We start from the raw sequence: 23,759 nt of genomic DNA, 5'->3' as shown, positions 1-23,759 counted from the left end.
TCCTAAACTATACAAATGATTCTCAACGAGCCTATTTCAGACTTAAAAACTCTTAACATTGTCTAACTTGTTATCATCAGAAGCTTAATTATATAGTCAATATACTCGATTGTTAACCCTTATTTATCTGTTTTCGTCCATTCCCATTCACTTCAATTTTTGAGCTTAATTATCGTCTATATACCTATTATCCAGATAAGTTCTTATAGATAGTAGTTTTGAACCACTTAATTCTTGGGTTTGGGAGAGATTTTGGAAGCATACAGAGCTGTAGTTTTATGCTTACCTGTAAATTTCAGTGAATTCTAGGAATAAACATGGACAGATCAAAAACATGGACATGACATCCTACAGCCAATGTATTACTTGCAGGGAGTTCCTTTTTGTTGTTTGTTAACTGCTGTCAAGTCAATGTCAACTTATGGCACCCCGCTGAATAGCCCTGCTCAGATGCCAGCCACAGCTGCTGGCGAAATGTCAGGAATAAACTGTTCTAGCAAATGGCCTCATGGCTTGAAAAACCCACAAAAAACTATAGCCCTGCTCAGATCTTGCAAACTTAGGGCAGTGTCTTCCTTGATTGAGTCTATTCACCTTTAATCTGGTCTTTCTATTTTCCTCTTGCCTTCTACCTTTGCATGCATTATTATCTTTTCTAGTGAGTTGTACTCTAAAGGCACCAGATCCCATCTGACATGGGAACTAAGCAGGGTTACCCCTAGTTAGTACTGAGATTGGAGGCTGCCAATGAATACCAGTTGCTGTAGGGTGGTATATTTCAGAGGAAGGAAATGGCAAAGCCATCCCTTAATATTCCTTGCCTAAGAAACTAGTATGAAATTTATGGGGTCATCATAAGTCAATGGGTGATTTAAAGGCATTCACACAGATTCTTCTCATGATACTTCAAACTATGGCAGTCTCAATTTAATCATCTAGGCTTTGTCTTTTCACAGTCCAGGGGATTCCCAGAACTCTCCTCCAGCATCAGTCCTCCAGCCCTGGTGGCGCAGTGGTTAAATGCCTGTACTGCAGCCATTCACTCGAAACCACAAGGTTGCGAGTTCAAGACCAGCAAAAGGGCCCAAGCTCGACTCAGGCTTGCATCCTTCCGAGGTCGCTAAAATGAGTACCCAGACTGTTGGGGGCAAATTAGCTTACTTGCTGATTAGTTTACTTGCTGTTCACCGCTATGATCTTTGGAATAGCGGTATATAAATAAAACAAATTATTATTATTATTATTATTATTATTATTATTATTATTATCACATTTCAAATGCCTTCTCTTCCTATTACCTTTCTTCACTGTCCAGCTTCCACTGTTATAAATACAGTGGCATTAGACTCTGCCAGTAGCACCAGCATAGCCTCTTGCTTCAGAGGAACACACAATCCCACCACCATGGAAAAGTAGTGCCATGATGAGTGATTAGTTCCTTATTGAAGTAGTCAAGGTGTAACTAATTTACATTATGATAGTAACCTAATGGGGATAACTTTTAATTGGGATGCTTTTGTTACTGGCATAGTTGCAAAGGTGTGACCTCATTAAATGATGGAAGAAGATAATAGCTCAAATGTTGGCTTATTATGCTGTGTCTGATGCAGCTGCATTCAAATTTTTAAACAGTAACTAAAAGTTAGTATTTTAAATACTTTTGAGATATAGGCAAGAAATTTTTAGTTTTAAAAACTGTAACAAAATAAGTTGTTAGCGTTCCTGTTTGAACTAGAAAGCTATAATGATAGATTTCCAAGCTCTGGTTATATCCAGGATTGGGGCCTTAGTCTACACAGTGTTACCTATGGAATTTTCATCCATTTTATGTCATAATGCCTATTATGACAATAGTTCTATGCATGTTTATCTGAGAGCAAGTGACACTGAATTTACTGCATAGGTTTGGGCTGTATATTTACTCAGTAGTATGGCTACGAAAGAAAACCAGCATGCCATAGTGGTTTGAGTGTCAGACTACGGTTCTGGAGACCAAGATTTGATTCCTCGCTCAGCCATGAAATCCACTGGGTGACCTTGGGCAAGTCACACTCTCTCAGCCTCAGGGGAAGGCAATGGTAAACCTTCTCTGAACAACTCTTGCCAAGAAAACCCCATGACATACATACATGCATATTTTATTCGGTCAATGACCCGCATTGGTCATTGACTGAATTAAAAAAAAATACGAAGCATGATAAAATCCCATGACAGGTTAGCTTTAGGGTCACCGTAAGTCAGAAACATTTTGAAGGCACACAACAACAATGGTTATGAAAAATGGCCACTGAAGAAAGGTGGAAGCAAGAAAATCAACACATTTGAAATATGGTGATGGAAAAGAGTACTTATGAATGCCATGGGCTGCTAAAAAGATAAATTAATGGGTTTTAGAACAAAACAAACCTGAATTTTCACTAGAAGCCAAGATGGCTTAGGTTTGGACAAATGACGTGCTTTGGCACGTGCGGCATCTTTTCCGGGTTGCTGGAAGGAGCGCGATTTTGCAGTGTGGAGGAGTCACGCGGTTTGGCTGCTGCGACTCCTCCACGCTGCAACCGGCAGCGGCCCGAGACTGCCTCTTTTGGGCGGTCTGTAACGGGCCCCAATTTTTTTTTTAAAGTGACAAACCTCTATCTATTAATGGTTTAACTACTCCGTTCCAGTCACCTAAACAGATTATATTTTCATAGTCCAATTCTATTATTTTCTTCGTCAGATTCCCATAAAATTTAGATTTATTTTCCAGCGGGCTTTAAATTCCAATTAACAAGATTTTCCTTCCTTCATTTATTATTTCTACTGCCAGATATTTCCCCCAGTGTCATTTAAAATTTCTTTAGCCGATATTTGATTGTCTATATATATAGCCACTCCACTTTTCCCCCCAGCTCTCGCAGCAACAAAACATTGTCCTAATTTTGGGTTCTTTACATATTTTTTTAATCTTTTTCCCTAATGTGTGTTTCTTGAATACATATTATTTCAGCTTTCTCTTTCTCCAACAGATGAAAAATGTGTCTTCTTTTATTTGGCGAGTTCATTCCTCTAGTGTTCCAAGGAATTATTTTTGTCATTTTAATATCTCTTCAGGGATTTATTTTCAAATTGAAATATTAAGTGAGATTGTTTATATGAAATGATATTCCCCCCCCTTTTCTTCTACTCCTTCTCTTCTGCTATATTTAGTTTTTAAAATTCTAGTAAAGTGTTGGTTTCAAAGTCTTCTATTCCTTCTAAATTCTCTTCCAGAATTCCTTCTTCTTCTTCTTCTGGTTCTTCTATTTCTTCTGTAGTTATTCCTGTCGCTCCTAATAGAATTTCATCGTCTTCTGTTTCTGTTTTTTGATTGCTCAGTAACTTTTTGGGTTTTGTATCCCTGTCATTTTGAATTTTCCCTTTTTGTATGTCTTCTTTTTTGTTTGTATCTTCTTTATTTTCTTCTTGTTGTTTCAGTTTTTCCAGAAATCTTCTGGCTTTGTCCACTGAATTTATTCTATACATTCTTTCTTTCCATGTTACTGTTATACCTTCAATTGTTTCCCATCTAAATCTGATATTTCTAATTTTAAGGTACCGTGTTAGAAAAAGGTAATCTCTTCTTCTTTGCAACACCTCTGGGGGGACATCTTTAAAGATTTTGATTACTGAGTCATTAATTGTAAGTTCTTGTCCAAAACTAGCTTCTATTATCCTGTCATGCATTTTTTCTCTTGTCAGATATATAACAATGTCTCTCAGTAGTCCCCCTTTTTTCGCAGTCATTGAATTCACTTGAAAGATTTTATCCGTTTCTAAGTCCATCAACTCCAATTGTATATCGATGATATCTTCTAAGAAGGGTATAATTGTTTCATAAATGTCTTCATTAGGTTCCTCTTTAAGTCCTCTTATTTTAAGACATTTCTTTCTGTTCTTAGTATCTCTCACTAAATTGTCTTCTACACCTTGTCTCTGAGTCGATTCAAAGGCCGATGTTCTTTTTTGAAGTTCTTCTGTCTGATTCTGAAGTGTATCAATCTTCTTATGGGCTTCCTTTAAATCATCTGTTAAAATTTTAATAGTTGATTTCAGTTCATCCACTTCTCTTTTAAAGTCCTCTCTCAGTCCTCTTTTCAGTGTAATCTTTCTGTTAATATTAATAATATTAGTCTAGTCTCAGGTTTCTTTTCCACGATGTCTCCTCCCCAGTCCTCTTTCCGAGGCACACTTTCTTTTAAACAATAATAATACCTTGATCTCGGGTTTCTTTTCCTCAATGTCTCTTCCCAAAACTTCTTTCCCTCGCCCTCAGATGTTTGTTTGCTTCTTTCTTATATATTATATATTGTACTTTATAAGTAATTTAAACTCAGTTCTCTTTTCTCCTTTTATCCTGTGTCTCATTTCTTATTTCTCTTCCCCAGTCCTCTTTCCAAAGTAAAAGGGAGAAGGGGAAAAAACAAACACTTTATATAGCCTTTATAAAAAATTACTTTTATCGTTCTGTCTCCTTCTCTGTCTTTCTATATTTGTAATCTTGGTTCTTTTTGTTATTATTCCTGAGAATTGGGGGGAAAGAGACCTTTATAGTACTATCTTTCAGCTTTTTGTCTAGAAAATTTACTTGGCCCTGCCTGGCCATGCCATATTTCTCCTTTTATTTCAAAGCTGTTACTTATAACTCAATCCAGTCCCATCTAAGTATCAAAATGTGTCAAAATTTCATAACATGAGTCAGATCAGCAACTTTACTGAGTATAAAGCTCTTTCAAGTCTTTTTGAATGTTTAAGTCTATTTCAACGTTAAACAGTGTTACATTCTTGGCGTTCCCGTTCCACTTTCTGATCCACAATCCTTCGTTTTAGTTTGGATTTTTCTAAGTATTATTAATTGTTTCTAGCCCCTCCAGGTTCTATTTTTGGGGCTGTCAAAGTCTTTAAAACAGTTTCGGACTTCTGATGATAAGATCTTTAAATGTTAGTACTGGATGTAATAAAAATCTGAATCTTGTTTAGATTGGTAGCGGCGTGGATTTGCTCAACTGAGCCTTCGGTCGTGGCGGTGGCTTGCCCACGGCTTGCCCACCCTCCACTGCGCGGTCTCCTTCCTAGTCCTCCTTACTGCACTATAGGGAGTGAAACCTGACCTTCATGGGTCTGTCTGCTCCCTGTTTACCGGCGGGGTAGTTCTTCTTATCTCCCGGTTTAAGGGAAGAACCTATTCCCCTCCCAAGACGTCCGCGATCAGAACAGCTGTTCCCTGCTCAGGGGTTCAGCTGCTTTCTCCGCGCTACCGGCAGCTATGGAGGAGGTTTTTCATTTGCAGAGTAACCATAAGATGAAATCAATTTGATGACGATGACAACAACAACAAAGTTCAAATTAATTCAGTGGGACTCTCCAGCAAAAGCATGCAGAATATTGGGCTAGACTGACCACAACAGCCCAACACACAACTATCTGGAAGCCATTCCTACTGAATGTGAAGGCACTGACTCCAAAGTAAGTACCATGCTTAGGATAGAATAAGAGAATTGAATAAGAGAAAACTGTAGACATCTCCCTCTCAAGATTATTCTCAAGAATAATATATTGTCCACTATTCACTCCCCTGCCTGCTTGAACTATCACTCTTGACATAATGACAAGTACATAAGAAGAGAAAAGATGGTTGGATATTTTAGATTTTATTTGCAAGAATGTGTGAAGAATGGTCTCTTTTGATGAAGCTCTGTTCCAAGTAAAGCTGCCCTCCTGCTCTTTCTTTCTGTTTAGTTTTTTATGTACTGTACTTTGGAATTTTGTGACAGAAATATTAAATTTATTATTTTATTTTATTTCTTGTTTTAACAATGTAAGTGGAAGGCTTGGTGAAAACTTTAGTTGGCTCCTGTTATAACCAGTATCTAGTACATTTGGCCCTCCACATTAGCGGCTTTGACTTTTGTGGATTTGATTATTTGCAGTTTTGATTAATATGTCCTTTCAAGGAATATCTAGGTCCTCCAGCGCAACTCTGCCAGAGGTTGATCATAGACTTGTGCTGGAGAACCTAGATGTTCCTACAGAAAATACTTCACTAGGCATTTGTAGGTCCTCCTGCATGATTCTATTACTAATTTCTGGCAGATGTTGACCACTGGAGGACCTGGAGATTCCTAGAGAGGTGTTCTCGCAGGTAAAAAGAGTTGTGTTTTTTTATTTGTGGTTTTTCCACATTCACAGGGGTCCTTCACCCCTATCTTCACTGAATGTGGAGGGACCACTGTACAGTGCTTCTGCTAGGGGATCAGGATGATATTTGGGCCTGTGGCTGTAACTGATTTTTTCTTTCCTGGAAAATCTCTGTGGACTGGAAGCATGGTTCATGTTCTGGCACTGATCCTTGGACCATCACTCTTTTCAGTAGAAATGAGAATCCCCCACCTTGCTGGGGCTGGATGTTGATGGGTATGATAGGTGCCTAGAGAAGCAGAGTGCTACTGGAGTATTGTATTTCTATGTGCTTCATTAAATACTGCCCTGCAGATATGCTGGCCTACAATTTCAATACCCCCTTGTTCTAGCATCCTATGTGAAGGTGATGGGATCCCACCAAATTTTGCAAAAGGCATTGCTTATTAATTTCTACATATCAACCTACTGCTAAATGTGCAGTTAAATAAAGCCTGAAAAGTTGGCAGCCCCAACAGAAATTTCTAGTCATGCCATCTTTTCCGTCCCTGATATGATCAGTGGGTATGTGGAATGGGGGGTTCTGGGAGTTGTAATTTTCCCAAGCTGTAGGGTGAATCTGCCATTTTTCAACTGGCTCCTTGGAACACTAGACTTCCAGTAAAACAATATTGGCATCTGAGCCCAGGACACACCCAGGTGAAGATTTCCTTGGGAGGATCAGGTAGGGTCTTCTACTGCATTTATATGTCCGTGTTGACCATGTAGCCAAGTAGAACAACATCTGACATCCACAAAGCAGTGATACCTTTATTGACCAACCAAAATACACAAAATACATGTTGCAAAATACATGTTATGGATTTTGGATGTTATTCTAATTTGCATTGATATGGATTCGGATCTGGTCTTGGAAATTATTCAGAGACTCATAATTTCTGTTGCAAGTGTATTCCTGAAATGCACCTGGAAATCCCACATTTAGTGAAGTGTCTGAATTCTTGCTTGGCTGCAAAGTACATGTGTGGGCTTCCTGTGGGTAGAGACCAGCCCTAACATTAGGCCATATGAGGCAGCTAGCTCAGGCAGCTAATTCTAGGTGTCATGAAAGGCCAATATAGTGTTATATTCTATGCCATCATTCTCTGAAGATGCCAACCACAGACGTTGACGAAATGTCAGGAATAAACTCTTATAGAACATGGCTACATAGCCCGAAAACCCCACAAAAATCCATAGTGTTAGCTATTTATAAGCCTTGTATGTCTATTCTTGGGAAGGGGGGCACTTGTGGAATTTCCTTTCTTCATTGCCCAAATAATATGCCATCTTAGGTTCTATGCCTTGCAGGAGGTGGTGAAGGGGGGTAGTCCAGTTTGCTTTTTTGCTTCAGGTAGGAACATGGATGGAGCCAGCAATGCCTAGTTACTATCCTAACTTGTGAAAGATTGAAAGGCAGCTTTAGTATTCAAATATGTTTCCTGCCCTCCCACAAAGTACTTCACCACACTTATCTCGGTGACTTAAGCCAATATTTGTCTCACAAGGTTAGATATATCTACTTTATTTTCCTTTACTGAGGATATCTTTTGCAATCTAAACAAGGAAAGTCACCTTCTATAGCAGTGATGGTGAACCTTTTAGAGGCCAAGTGCCCAACCTGCAAACCAAAATCCACTTATTTATTTATTGCAAAGTGCCATGTCCCTCTGGCCTTCTAGTAACAAACTCTGGCAAACTCTGTGTTGGGGTGATGGCACATGTGCCCACAGAGAGGGCTCTGAGTGCCACCTCTGGCACGTGTGCCATAGGTTCGCCATCACTGTTCTATAGCAAGGCTGGCCACACTTGTTTAGCGTAAAGAGCCACATACAATAAACTTAAGAAGGCTGAGAGATGCAAGATGGGAACAAACATCACACACATATTGTTATTGTTACATGCACATGTTGATTTTGTATTAGTTTCAATAATCACAAAGTATGCACATGTATGTCAAAAGTTTTCAAAATCCTGATTGATTTTAACTATCCTGAGTGTATTTCATATGGTAATGGAAGATGGAAACTCTAAGAAAAATCATTAACATTAAATGAGATTGCCAAAAATAAAAATAATGGGGGTGAAATCATATATTTTAAATGATATTTATTTGACTTAGTAAATTTCTGGTCAAAACAGAGGAAAGAATATGTGAACCAATAAAATTAGAGATATTTTAATCAGATACCACCTTACAAAATTGTAGTCTTATAATACTTCTATGACACAACAACACATTCTACAACTATCAGGCTGTTTCCTGCTGGCACAGGTCTTGTGGGCCTCCATCTTGGCTGCAAGTCATTTGAATTCTGGCTGATATGTTGTTAAGGCTGTACAAATTGGCTCCATCAGATGTTGATTTGTAAGGGTTGCACAATGCGTCAGCTTCACAAACTTTATTACACCCCACTCATTTCACTGCATGCAACACTACTACACTTGCCATAGCCGTGAGATTGCAAACCATGTCTGCTAAAACTAGCATTGTCAGCACTGGCTTGTACAGTTATTGATTCTCTAGCGCAATTCATCTGTCATCCGTGCTAATTCAAAATTTCTTTAATCCCAGACTCAAATCTAGCATTGAAATTAGGATTTAAATTCTTAAATATATTTAGTTGCCATGAACATTTAATTCAGTGGACTCTCCATTTAGACCCAGTAAATAATGATAAAGCTTGAAATGTTTTATGTATCTTTTTAAAGAACTTTAATGAAAAAAAGAGCTCAGCCAACGTATTTCCACAAGTCGTACATTATATGTCAAAAGAGATGTGTGCATCTCATGAGCCATGATTGGCCGTTTCTGTTCTATATCATACTCTCTGTCATTTCACAGATGAAAACCAGAACATCGATCATCCCAGCAACCTCAAAGTGTGGCCAGGATGGCAAAAGTTATACATGAGGAAGAACACACAAGATAGAAGAAAGGCTGTAGCAATTTGTTTTTGCCAGAGCCTACCTCTGCTTGCCCAGAATTGAATGCAAATTACTTTTCCATTTTGAACTCACTTTACAGCAATGAAGTAAAATGAGGACAGAGGGGAGAAAGTGTGAAAATGACACAGGAATTGGGGCATTTTAAAAACAGCTATAAAAGTGAGACAATGGAAGATTCATCGGGACTCTCCTTGTCAAACTGGAACAGTTGGAGGGGATATCATACTTGTTTTGGCAGTCTTCAAGCACTAGTGCAGAGCACATGGTACAGTATAACCAGCTAGTAGTTACTGGGTTTTAGGCTGACTGTTCTTCCTTAAAAGTCAAACAGAGTTAACATTTTTATAATGCTCTCTGGTTGAAATGCAGAAGGATCACATATCCCCTTAACTCCAAAATAAAACACGATCCAACATACACAAAGAAGTGTTACATCTTTTGTTGGATTTTGGATTTTGGTTTATTTTGCTGTTTGGGCAACCGGGCTTCCCTGAATATGCATGCTTCATTGACAAAACAGTTTGACTAAATACTGTGGTCCTCCTCTTTTTGGAGTTGGCAACCTTTGCAGACTCATGCAAAGACTCTAGTCTAAAGCCTCTCTTCTATCTCTCCTGGTCATAAAACCTTGTATTTGATTATGAATAAATAATGTGTAAGTAAAGCTATTTTCCTAAGTTTTATCAAAAAGATGATGATGATGATGATGATGATGATGAGAATAAATTTTATTTATATTTCTCAGTGAACATGGAAATTTTATCACAGAATAATTGTTTTATTTACTTTTATTTACCTTTCCAAGTTCTGCCTTTGTCAAAATACCTACATAATCCAGATAAAAGAAAGAAACTGCAATAACAAACTGATCCCACTTCAAAAGGAAAACAAAACAAGAATTTCCCCAAAAATTATATTTGAAGTTCCAGTTATGAACAAAGGATGTTCTGATACAAAATCTGGCATTTGTGACCACTATGAGTAATTGCAATAACCTTTTTAAAAAAAGCTCCAGAGTGTGCTAAAAAGCGATGGGAATGACTCTTGTCCAAATGTTATTGGATTGTGATTCCCATGATTCCTCATTATTGGCTATGCTGACTGGGACTGGTGGGGGTTACAGTTCATCCGCATCTGGAGGGTGATATGATTCCCACCCTTGAGTCCCCTAACAGAGAGATTGCCTAATCCTTGTGTTATGCAGTAAAGATGTCAGCCATGCAATCTAAGCTTGTGCTGTAAAACCTGTAGCCAGTGTGACTCACAATGCTGCAATTTTAAAGGGTCACGCTGCCATATAACAAACAGGTATATTGCTGCAATAAATGTGAGGCTACAGGTACATCACTGGCAGAACAGCTGTCCCCTCCTTCTTTAAATACATTACCTTTGACATAGGAATGTTACCACCTTCTGCTGTTTAGCAATATATGATGGATTGCCTCAAGCATGGGAAAGTTATGGTTTTTAAAATTGCTACTTCCAAGAATTCCTCGGCTGACATGGCCCACAGGGGTTTGGGGACCTGCAGTCCAAAAGGTAGCTTTCCCAAGCTCTGGGTTAGCCACTTCCATATGTCAATGTAAGGCTGAAATTCTAGGTTACCCACATGTAGGTAAGCCCTGATGGGACTGACGTCTAAGCAGGTATCCATGGGTTTTGGACAGTCATGTTGCATGTAAGTTTGTGGTGTCTAAAAGTAAGCAAGGAGAGCAGTGTTACAGTCCCTGCTTCTTGATTTTTTAATAATTTTGTTTGTTTCTTTATGTCCTAATTGTTGTTTCATCACATCGAGTGTGTACATACGTACATCTTTATTGAATAAGTCTCCAGACCATTTCAAAGAATACAAGATAAAAGGGGAAAAACATACATAGTTAAAACTTATATTTAAAAAACTCCATACATCTAGTGAGACAGTGTGTCATAGTGGTTTGAGTTCAGGATTATGACTTTGGAGACCAGGATCCAATTCCTGGCTCAGCCCTGAAACTCACTGGGTGAGCTTGGGCAAGTCGCATCTTCTCAGCCTCAGAGAAAGGCTATGGCAAAGCTCCTCTGAACCAATTTTGCCAAGAAGACCCCAGGGTCTCCATATGACATGAGGGAAATGACATGAGGGAACACAACAACAACAAATGTTTTGCAAGGCCTAACTAACCTAATGGCTAACTTCATCTTCGGGTCTCCATAAGTCAAAAATGACTTGAAGGCACACAATGCACACATACATCTGCTGGTCACTTAGGCATGATTTTAATACTTCTAACAAAAGGTATTATCCATTCCAGATTTTGATTTTTACTTAAGGATCACATTAATGTTTGGATTGTTTTAAAAAAATGACTAGGATGATGGGAGTTGTAATCCAGCAATTTAAGAATTATAGGTTCCCCATATCTGCCACATGTGATGGAGAGTAGCTGAAGGCCTACATTTTTCTTCGGCTGCCCTGAGACTGTGGCATAACCTTCCAGAAGAGATTCAACAGCTGAATACGCTGTCTGAATTTAAAATAGCATTACAGATCAGTCTCTTCTGGCAGACTTATCCATGTTATTTTTAAATGTTATTTTAATTTAAATGATTGGTTTTAAATGCAGATTGTTTTAATGCGTGTATATTTTATTTGTACTTTTAAATTGATCTGTGTTTAAAATGATGTTGTGTGTTTGTTAATTGTTGTTGTTCTCCATCTCCATCCATGGGGAGAGGCAGGTAAGATAGTAGTACTGTGAACTGCAAAATGACTCCCTGATAAAGAGGAAAGCATCTCTCAGTGTCACTCAGCCTGCTTCTCATTTGAAGCTGACTTTGGCCTGTTACAGACTGCCAAAATAAAGCTGCTTCGCTTTTGGAGGTATGCTGTTTAAATGATGCATGCATCCGAAGAACTGGAGCTGCACCAAACTGCACTCAGTGCTTTGGAATGGAGTGTGGCTTTGGCATGACCTCCGGACTCTTAGGACCCATGCATCATTTAAATAGACATCCTCCAAGAGACCCAGAGCTTTATTTGGCGTTGTACAGGCCTTTGTACAAACACATTCAGTAATGTCTTGGGCTGTTGCCACACTGCAGAATTATGCCATTTGATCGCTTTAATTGTCATGGTCCTCCTATGGAACTTGATTGTAGTTTTTGTGGCCTCAGAGCTCTCTGACACAGAAGGCGAATTCTTTAAAACTACAAACCCAGAATCCATCTCATGGAGCTGACAGTTAAAGCGATGTCAACTGCATTAATTCTGCAGGCAGATGCAGCCACTGACACAGTTAATGGACTTCTGACATTCAGGCTGTTACAGACAGCCAAAATAAAGCTGCTTGAGTCACAGTGGAGGTATGTGTTTCACTGATGCATGCGTTTAAGATCCAGAGCCACAGCAAAGCCAGCTCCAGTCCTTAGGGCTGAAGCGTGGCTTTGGTGCAACTTCTGGACTCTTAGGCGCATGCATCATTGAAACACCATACCTCCACTGGACCGAAGCAGCTTTATTTTGGTGTCTGTAAGACAGCAAAAGAACTATCCAATCCAGAAGAGGCTGTGAATCAAAGGTCTTCTCTTGCTGGAAACTGCATCAGCCCACTTGGGGGCAGTAAAGATCCATTTTTCTCTTGGAGATATTTAGAATATCTTAACAGCTCTACAGAATATTGTCTCTGAGAACAAACACATATGATTATCCAGTTTCTCCTGTCCTCCCTTTCCAGTTCACAAAAGCAAGAAACAGCAAATGATTGCTGTGACTGCCATTGTGCATTATTCATGGCAGATGCTGGGGAAAGGCAACTGAGGCTATCAAAAAACGTGCTCCTTTTTTCAAAATTTTGTTTGGCAGTCCAACTCAACGGGGACATTCTTTCATTCATAATAGCAGACACCTGCAATGATGGGGGAAAGGAGAGGGAAACATTCACAATTTTAAAGTCGAAGGCTTTCATGGCCAGCATCCATAGTTTTTTGTGGTTTTTTTGGGCTATGTGGCCATGTTCTAGCAGAGTTTCTTTCTGACGTTTCACCAGCATCTGTGGCTGGCATCTTCAGAGAATGCTTTGCTTGGAAAATTGGGTGTATATATACTGTGTGAGCCTGGGAAGGCAGGAGTGATTTGCATGTGTATTAGCCTCCCAGAACACCACCTGCTTTTGCAGATGCTCTAGCCATGTTAGTCTGCAGCATCAGTGCGTAGAGAAATCTTATAGCACCTTGGGGACTAACTGAAAGAAAGAAATTGGCAGCATGAGCTTTCATAGGCTTCAGTCTACTTCCTCAGATGCTCTCTTAGGCACGTTACAGACTGCCCGTTTGGGGCGGCCTGTAACCGGCCCTTTCCCCGCCGGATCAGAGCCTCAGCTGCCAGAACGGCAGCCTCTGAGGCCCCGATCCACCACTTTCCAGGCCGTGGGGAAGCGGCAAAAGGCCGCTTCCCTGCGGCCTGGTAAGAGGTGTCCTTGGGGCTTGAAGCCAACGGCGGCGGGGACTCTCAGAAAGGGGCCGCTCGGCCCCTTTCTGATTTGTGTCGCTGGTGCAGCCTTCACACGGCTGCGCCAGCGATGCAAACCAGGAAGGAGCTCCATTTCAGAGCTCCTTCCTGCTCCGCCGAAAGGGTGCACTAAGTGTCCTCGCACAGCGCAACGATGTCATGTCTGCGCCGCCCCATTTGGAGGCAGCGCATTCGTGACATCGTCATGGCGGCCCCCATGTGGAACGGGTGCCGCCATTTTGTATGGACTCAGTCCGTGCTAGGGTTAGGGGCGTCCGGAAGCAATGCCCCTTTTTAACCCTCGTACAGACTGAGTCCGTAGTTTAAGGCCCGTCTGTAACAGGCCTTAGTTATGCTTAGAGCAGACAACTTGTTTGAGTAGGACTGAAATAATCACTGATTTGCCCCACTGCTCTGAATGGATCTATTGAAAGCATAAGAAAGTCTAGGTTTAGCTCCAGGTATTTTAATTTTTGCTATCAAGGGCATCAGAACAGGGCTATTTAAAAGTTGGCTGCTGTGTACACTGTTGTGTTGGATCCTTGGGGTTTGTTTTCAAACAGTGGGAAAATCAAAACTCAGAAAAGTCTCCTGTATGCTTCTCTGAATCTGTGTGATGGAGATCTGTTCCACAAAATTGCAAATATTTGATATACATGCCACACTTGTCATGGGTCTGGGTAATTCTCTGTATCCTCCTCAATCCCTTGAAAAATATTCTAAGGTTGTATTAATGTAGACAGCCACAAGTGGGCATTACGGTCTAAGAGATGGTTTGTGGGACTGGGGTGGGGGAGATAAATCCTCTTTGCAGGTTGTAGTGTTATAAAACTGTATGGCTGGAAAGTGTCAGCATAATGGGGAAGGGTCACTGGGTTCAAATGGAGTTGGGTGGCATGGGGGCTAATAAATCTTTCTGATACATTTGCGTGGCAATTGCTCTTTAGCTATTAGAAGAGATCTTTAATACTGAGGGAAGTCCATGGCAAGGGGTGTGTATGTGTATGAATGTTAGACTAATGAAGGCCAGCAGTGAGTAAAACACAAATCCCAGCCCAGCCAGGATTGGCAGTTTGTACGAGTTTCAGTTGCACACTGTTTTTGTCATCTAGGTACAAAATGTACCTGGGGTTAATGGCTAGCGATGCAATTAGACCCCATCTCCTGAAGAACTCTCACAACAAATGGCAACATTTCTTCTCATTAGTCCCAGGAACTGGGGCTCCCATTTTTCCATGATAGCTACTTCACTGTCAATTACAGCAAAACCATGCATTTAAATATTCCTCTGCCTTTTGGAATTGGTGGTACTGTAGGTACGTTTTGCATTAGTGCTCTGTTTGGAAATAATGGCCTAGGAGAGTTTTCGTACTAGCTGTGACTTTGGTTAGATTTTCATTTTTTTTTTATTTGTAAAGATTTTATTGATTAAAACATATCACACACAGAAACACACAAAACAAAAAATAACAACAGATATTACAAACAGCAAATATATTCAAATACATCCCTTTATAAAACATTCACCCATACCCTTATTCCCTCCCCCTCAATCTTTCCCTCTCTTCAACGTACTTTTTCATACTTCTATTCATCTTACTTATCCTTTCCTTTCAGATTCTGTTCAGATTCATCCATTCCTTTTTACCCTTCTTATTCACTCAATTCCTTATTCCATCCCTTCCTTTGTTCCTAACTTCCCATCCCTTCTGTCTTTCTTCCTCTTCCTCATCTCATCTCCTCTTCTTCTTCACCTCCTTTTCCTCTTCTCTCCCTCTATCCTTCACAACTCTGGTTAATTTCCATTTGAGATATTTATCTAACTCAGGAGTTATTCAGACATTTTTTTTAGTGCAACTATGCAAATAATCTCACTCATGCATTCCAGTTTTGTTGTTCATACTATTTTTTTTTATTGGAGCCATATCTATACACGTCTCTCCAAGTTTGATTGCTCATGCGTGCCAGCACTGTGAATAAAGAGGGAGTTGATGATGCAGAGGTATTCAAAACATGTTCAAGGCATGCAGAGTTTTATCCCGATTTATTTTGGGTCTATTCGCATTGGTTATTCACACAGCTGAGAATACAAATCTTTTAGAAAAACTCGAGGAAAAAAACCAGAGTGATTATTACAGGTTAAATGGGGTTTTGGCAGCCCCCCCCCCCAAGTTACTCAGGTGCATTCGAAATGCATGTGAACAATAAAGATTCAACCCACATTCTACTAGGATTATTTTCACTGAATGAGTAACTCCTGGGGGTCTCTGTCTGCATTCAAATAGGCATTGGATCCGAGATGCATTGCGTAGTCAGCCTGGGGTGTTGTATTGGAACTGATCTTGCTTTAAGAAGGGAGTCATTTCACTTGTTTTCCCAACCCCCCTCACAGAAGTTGTGTTGATTTTTCCTGGTCAAGACTTACTCTTCTTTTCTACAATTCTAATTTAACAATGCACTTAAAAAAAAACTTGGGGAAGAGGCCTGCTGCATTCAGGACATTAAAGATAGCATCTTACAGTGAGCAACCACCTTCTTCTCTAGTGTTGTTATTGTTGTGTGTCTCCAAGTCATTTCCAACTTATGCAACCCTAATGCGTTTTCTTGTTAAGTTCCTTCAAAGGAGTTTTTCCTTTGCCATCCTCTGAGAGAATGTGACTTGCCCAAGGTCACCCAGTGGGTTTCTATGGCCTGTTACAGACTGCCAAAATAAAGCTGCTTCGAGTCTCTTTGGAGGTATGCTATTTAAATGATTCATGGGTCCTAAGAGTCCGGAGGTCGCGCCAAAGTCACACTCCATTCCTAAGCACTGGAGTGCAGCTTTGGTGCAGCTTCTGGATTCTTAGGATGCATGCATCATTTAAACAGCATACCTCCAAAGAGACCCGAAGCAGCTTTATTTTGGCAGTCTGTAACAGGCCAGAGTCTGAGCTGAAATTTGAAACCTTGTCTTCAGAGTCAAAGTCTAACATTCAAACCACTACACCACACTGACTCTAGTTCTCTAGTAAGGTAGCTGATTCTACCAGTGATATAAGATTGTGTCTGCTACCCTGCTGTTCCCATGTAACCTGGAAACCTCTGTTGTGGTGCTGGGCAGCTGTTCACATGTGCACCCCACTGTGCCACCTGACATTGCTACATCTGTGCTGCATTGCTTGCTCTGACGTCTGAACAAGGTGCGCAGGATCGATCATATGGCTGAACACCTTGTTCTGCCCTCAAAGTGAAATATGTGTGGCTGCACCAGATGGTACAGTGGGGTGTATTGTAAACAACCATCCAGTGCTGCAACACTGGATCTTCCAGGAAGATCCAAAGCAAAAGGTGAGTTTTTAAAATATATATTTTGGGGGGAGTATATGGCAGGTTCGGTGCTGATATCTGGACAGTTTGCACCAGGACTGGGGACCGTGCTCTACATTGCCTGGACTCCCCATTGTGGGAACAGGGGAGGATATTTTATTGGCCTGTGCAGACAGGCCCTGTGTTGGATCTTTCATTTTACTCAACATTTGTAGCACCTTTTATGTGAGGGATGTGGACCCTTTCCTCCCCTATTAGATATCATATTTTCTCTGAAGTAATCTGTCACATGCCAGTAATGTGTGTGCATGTCCAGACCCAAAAGTTGTCTGTGCCCCCCTCTTTCTGACATCCACTTTTCTTTCCTTCTGCTATTCCGCTGCTTGTCACCTCCCTCTCTTTTTCTCAGAGCTCGCACAAGAGACAACAAGGTAACTCATGCCAGATGTCTGAGCTGATAGCAGGTGGCTTTTGAAATTAGATTGAGGGCTGGATGTGATCTGACGACCAAAGATTGCCCACCCTGGTTCTACATGATTGCTATCATGCCACAGTGGTTTGTTTACAATATACACATTAGCTATAAAGTACTGTAGTCTTAGTCTTCCCAATCTACTGGCTTCTAGATACGCCAAACTATAGCTCCCATCACTCCCAGCCAGCAGGAAGGAGTTGTAAGCCAACACAGCTGGAAGACATGTTAGTGAAACTCTTTGAAACTGCTTTGAAAACTCGAAAAAACTTGTCTTTAGCCCATGCAGCTTTGCAGCATAGAAACAAGATAGCCCTGAAGATAGCTATCTCTGCAGTTTCTCCACCTTCCCTCTCACAGGTGTATCACATGGCTTCTCTGGCTCATTTTCTGTCTCTGGTGGCCCTCGTCTAAGTTTATTCATTTATAAACATGGTATTAATGTACAATATCAGTTGTGCAAGACTATAGGTGGAGATGCCCATTGCAGTGCGCATCAGAACATGTATCCCATTTAAAATGATGGGGTGGGGGGTGGCGAAAGGAATGTTCATTTGAAAGTCTATCTAAATCTAAATGCAATTTATGCCTGTAGTTTTCAGTAAGTTACTAATGTCTGATGGCTTGCCTAGACCTGCAGGTCTCCCTAGTTGGAACAGGACATACATACATATTTAAAGATATGTTTCATTGTAAAAATAAAATAAAAAGCACAATAAAAATACATCTCTTGCATTTTGCTCTTCAAAGTCCTTCTTAGCTTGGCTTAGTCTAAGTTTGCATTTCCTTGGCTGGAATAAGTGCTCTTGTCAACAAAAGTCCACTTGCCATTTATAGTTTCCTTGGCCACGCTGACCTCAGTTTTGATTTGTTTAACCAATCTATTATTATTTATGTTCCATGGCTCTGTAAAAGAGTTGGTCAAAGCATAAGGAGAGCCAGACCCAAAGGCTTCTCCTTTTTTGTTCATACCTCCCTGGAGCTGCCACTCTATCCTACAACAACCCAGCAGTTTTAAAAACAACAACCCAGTATTATGCTCAGTGTCAGGGGATGGCAGTGGCAAACCTCCCCTTAACAAGCCTTGCCAAGAAAACCCCATGTTAGGTTCACCGTTGAGTTGCCATAGTCAGAAACAACTTGAAGGCACACAACAACAATAACAACAACAGTAAATGTTTTGCAAGGTCTAACTACCCTAAAGTCACAAAATCCCATCTGATCTTGGAAGCTAAAGAAGGGTCAGCCCTGGTTAGTACTTGGATGGGATGCCAGTTCCTTTCTTGGAAATATAACATACAACATCTGATATTCATTGATGTCTCTCATTCAAGTGCAGATTGAATATCCCTTATCTGGAAACCCCAAATCCAAACTGTAATAACCCTTATCTGGAATTCCAAAATCCAAAATACTCCCCAAATCCAAAATTGTCCACATGGGTAGCTGATATAGTGACATCTTTGTTTTCTGATAGTTCAGTGTGCACAAACTTTGCTTCATGTCCAAAATTATAAAAAAAATATTATGTATAAAATTACCTTCAGTCTACGTATATGCACAAGGTATATAGGAAATATAAATGAATTTCATGTTTAGTTTTGTGTCTCATCTCCAAAATATCTTATTATGTATATGCAAATATCCCAAAATCCAGATACTTCTGATCCCAAGCATTTCAGATAAGGGAGACTTGGGCTGTGATAACCTGATAGGATCTGGTTCCCATAGGTTTGGGCAAAAGCAAACTGCTGCAGCTTCTTTTAGCTTATGTGTCCTTCCTCCTTAATAACGTTTACTATCTTGAGCACACTTGAGCCTTGGGCATGAAGCCACACTCTCTCAGCCTCAGAGGATGGCAATGGCCAGCCTCCTCTGAAGAAACCTGGCCAGAAAGCCCCAGGATAGGTATGCCTTGAGCCTTGGGCATGAAGCCACACTCTCTCAGCCCAAGGAGCTACACTCTCTCAGCCTCAGAGGATGGCAATGGCAAAGCTCCTCTGGAGAAACTTGACCAGAAAGCCCCATCATAGAAGGGCAGAGGGGTAGTGGTTCAAAGTGAAACTGAAACTCTTTGGCTGTGCTGCTGTCTCTCTTCCTTTTTGCAGAGCTCTTTGTTCCTGAGAGAGGCAGGAAAGGGGACTCTGTGGGCAGTTGCTCAGCAACTGAGGAGGGGCCTGGAGGTGGCTGCTGCTCTAATAATGGGCCTAGCTTGGGAGCCCATTGTTTGGGAAGTGGTGCCCTGAGGGGGGTCCCTGGCGACCCCTGGGAAATTGTAATTCGACCCCCAAAGGGGTCCCGACCCCCAGGTTGGGAACCACTGCTCTAGAGGCCAGGATTCAATTCCTGCTTGGCCATGAAACCCATTGGGTGATCTTGGGCAAGTCACACGATCCTAGCTTCAGGGGAAGGCAATGTCAAACCTCTTCTGAACTCTTGCCAAGAAAACCCCATTATAGGTTTAGGGTTGCCATAAGTCAGAAACGACTTGAAGGGACATAACACACACACACACATACAGATTTCAATTAAATACTAAAAGGAATTTCTTGATTGTAAGAGTGGTTTGACAATGGAACCAGTTGCCCAGAGATGCGATGGGATTTCCTTCTCTAGACTGCTTCAAATAGAGATTGGACAGCTACATGTTTTATCGGGAGATTCTACACGATGCTCATGTTGGTCCATGAGGCGTCTTCCAATCGTATGATTCTATGAAGATATCTTTTCCTCATCTATAACCTTATACCTGATTAAAATCCATATTACTAAATATACAAAATCCTATTTCCAACTCCACATTTATTTTCCTAGTGCCAAAAATATATTCAGCTGCACATTACAATAATGTCTGCTGCCAACTAAACTCAAATCTCCTTGGGTGCTCTCCCTGACTTCACTCTTTCCACTTTTGCTCTCTCAATCCTTTGTGTAGTCAAAAGAAGTTCAGGCAATTCTCAATCAAGAGAAACAGGAGAACTAGAAATATATAGTATTTGCACATAGCCCTATGGGGATTCCCCAGTGCTGGAGCACATTCTTACTACAATGCAAAAGGTGAGACCAGATGGGAAACATCGATACTTAATTTTTTATTCCCGAAGTTTCCCAAAATATTTGTTTAAACGGACAGGATATTAAGGGATTCATCTCTGCATCTTTTCTCGGCTCACGTACACACACAAAAATTGAATTATAATTGAAGTACTACTAATTTCCCAGCCTCTCCCCCTTCAATTGCGGTGAAACAAGTGGCAATTAAATATGAAAAATACAATCTCTCATCATGAATATTAATTAATTGCTCATGGCAGTATCTGTAGCATTCCTAGTCTGGGACTGCCAGCTGTTAATTTGGGAAATCACTCCATGCATATAAAATAATGTCATGCAAATGGAACAGATGATAAAACAGGGCTTGCAAACAGGGAAGCATTACAAAGAACAAATGGGCTGAACCAAGTATGTGTGCAGCCCCATAGAGGGGGGTAGCAAAATTTGGTTTCTTTTAGTACCCTAATGGATAGATTGGTCTACACTGGAGGAGGAATTGTTTGGTCTTCCAGACATTGCTGGACTGCAATTGCCATCAGCCCTAGTAATGGTAAGGAATGTTGGGAGCTTCAAAAAGTTATGGAGGGCCACACCATTTCCATGCCAGCTTTATCCAACGTCTAGTTGTATAGAGTCTAGGTTGGATTCTGAATGTTCTCTTTGTGGGGTTATGACTCTCCCGGCACTATCAACATCACTGAGGCTATTAAGCAGAGTAAGACAACTGTCTCAAGTGGTAAATAGAGGGAGCAGAGGTAAGTCCTAACCTACCTGGCAATTTCTTAAAGCAATGGGGTGAGACAATTCTACCCAGCCTCAAAGCTGTCTTGTTGCCTCCCCAGCTGGTAGAAGATCCTTTCCCACAGCCAGGACTGAAGTATGATTCTGTTGCCAGTCCTGTTGGTTTCTGAATGTGTAAGGGAGGACGTCTCTGTGTGTTATCTCAATTTTACTTTTTGCCTTGGGCCAGCCCAGTGTTCGAATGATGAAAATGTATATGTTCATCCAGCCCCAACAAGAAGGAGAATAAACTGTCAGTGCATCCAAGATGTGGGGTCCCTTTGCCAACTCATCATCAGAGAAGACTGTCCACACAATAAACCTCCTAGTTGACTTTGAGGATGCTTAAACAAGAAAGTGAGGAGAGAACAACAGTCTCTGGAATTCTCTATGACCTTTCATGTAGTGTAACTTTCTGAATACCTAGCAGAGGTGCCATGTAGCAGAGGTGCCAAGAAACCTGGTTGCAGAATTGGAAAGATGTATAACGGGACACTGGCAAGAGTGTCCAATGCCCATTGCTGCCCAATGTCCTTTGGACCCATTTTGATGTTCATCAGGGTCAATGTGATGCACATTGGGATGGATGCACATCAGTCTAATTGCTGGCTCTGCTATGTAGTAATGTAACAGCCGCCCTCTACTGGATATGCATGTTGTGCAATTGCACACTTTTAATACCCGAAACTTACCAAGTGGAGGGTGAGATACATATTACAGAATGGCCTGAATGACTGTATCATCCAATTTATAAGGATAGTGGGACCTTGGTATCCACCGAAGTTTGGCTCCAGGACGATCTGTAAATAACAAAAATCTGTGGATGTTCAAGCCCCATTATATACAGTGGCATAGTAAAATTATGTCATTATATAAAATAGAAAAATCAGGGTTTGTTTTCTGGAATTTTTACATTTTTATTTTTTTCCAAGCTACGGATTATTGAATCCATTGATATGGAGGGCCAGCTGTAGAACCTTTGGCTTCTAGAAAGGACAGTCCTGCTTCTCCAGTTTTCTGCTTCTCCAGAGACGAGGACACAGAGGAATGGGTGAAATCTACAAGAAAAGAGATTCCACCTAAATATTAGGAGGAACTTTCTGAAAGTAAGAGCTGTTTGACAGTGGGATATCCTGCCTTGGAGAGCAGTGGAGTCTCCTTTGGAGGTTTTGAAACAAAGCCTGGATGGCCATCTGTTGGGAATGTTTTGGTTGTATATTCTAGCATGGCAGGGGGCTGAACTAGATGGCCCTTGCGGTCTCTTCCAGTACTATGATACTATGATTCTATGAACTTTAAAGGAGCTAGCAAAGGGGCTAGGTGCAGTTTGGCTACTTGGATAGTTCTATAACATTCAGACCAAAATTTGGAATGGATTGATTGCTCTGCTGACATGGGAGCTGCTGCTGTCCTCTGTCCATCCAAATTCTGGAAATTAAGAAGCACCTTCAATTTCTCAAATAATAGCCAGTTAGATTATCATTGTTAGCCTATAAAGTATCTAAAATTTTACATAGCACCCCCCCAGTGGTTCATTGTATGTAGCCTGTGACAAAAGCTTGTCTCTAAAAGTAAGATTACTAGATTTGTGTTGTTGCCCCACTGCAGAAATAATGCAGTTTGACACCGTTTTAACTGCCATGGCTCCATCCTGAGCAATCCTGGAATTTATAGTTTGTTGTGGTGCCAAAGCAGGTTGAAGGAGCCCATGTGGCACAGTGATGGTGGTACTGCAGCCACAAGGTGGTGAGTTTGATCCCAGGGCTCTAAGGTTGACTCAGCCTGCCATCCTTTCGGAGGTTGGTAAAATGAGTACCCAGCTTGTTGGGGACAGTTGGTTTACAAATTATAAACCACCTACAGAGCAGTTTAGAAATGTAAATGCTATTGGTAAATATTTCACAAAAGTACAAATCCCAGAATCCCACAGCATCGAGCTATGGTCATTAATGTGATGTCAAACTGTATTAAATCTGCAGTGCCGATGCAGCCTTAGTTTCTGAAAAGACATGGGGTTTCATCTGGAGCTTTCCTTATTGCAGTGCTGTGATAATGATGGGGGTGGAGGTGCTTGCACAATGGGTTCCTTCACCCAAATCTACACTGTAGCCACAACCTTCTGGAGCAGTTTTGGTCAGTGTGAAGCAGGTGTATGTGTGCATGTATGTATGTGACAGATACACCAGCATCTTCTGGTCTGTTGTTAGACACAATCTGCTGCATTTGCTGTCCTTAAAGTTGTGGTGTCCTCCATCTTGAAATTCAAGCTAATGCCAATCTTCCTTCCTTTCCTCAGCTTCCTTCTGGATTAGTTGCATGTGTGAGCCTACCCAAGGAAGGATCATAGAGCGAACAGGATGACAGCCACAATGGTACACAACCAGTTGTTTTGGCTGTGTCATGGTGTTGTTTCAGAGAGTAAGGGAAAGTGGAGGCAACTTCAACGAATAAGCACTTGTTTTTGCACAGAGTGCCAACAATCACTGAAAACGAACAAGGTTTTGGCACTGTCAAAAG

The sequence above is a fragment of the Sceloporus undulatus genome, chromosome 2 (assembly GCF_019175285.1).
Source record: "Sceloporus undulatus isolate JIND9_A2432 ecotype Alabama chromosome 2, SceUnd_v1.1, whole genome shotgun sequence".
Classification (NCBI taxonomy): domain Eukaryota; kingdom Metazoa; phylum Chordata; class Lepidosauria; order Squamata; family Phrynosomatidae; genus Sceloporus; species Sceloporus undulatus.
This window is presented reverse-complemented; position numbering follows the sequence as displayed.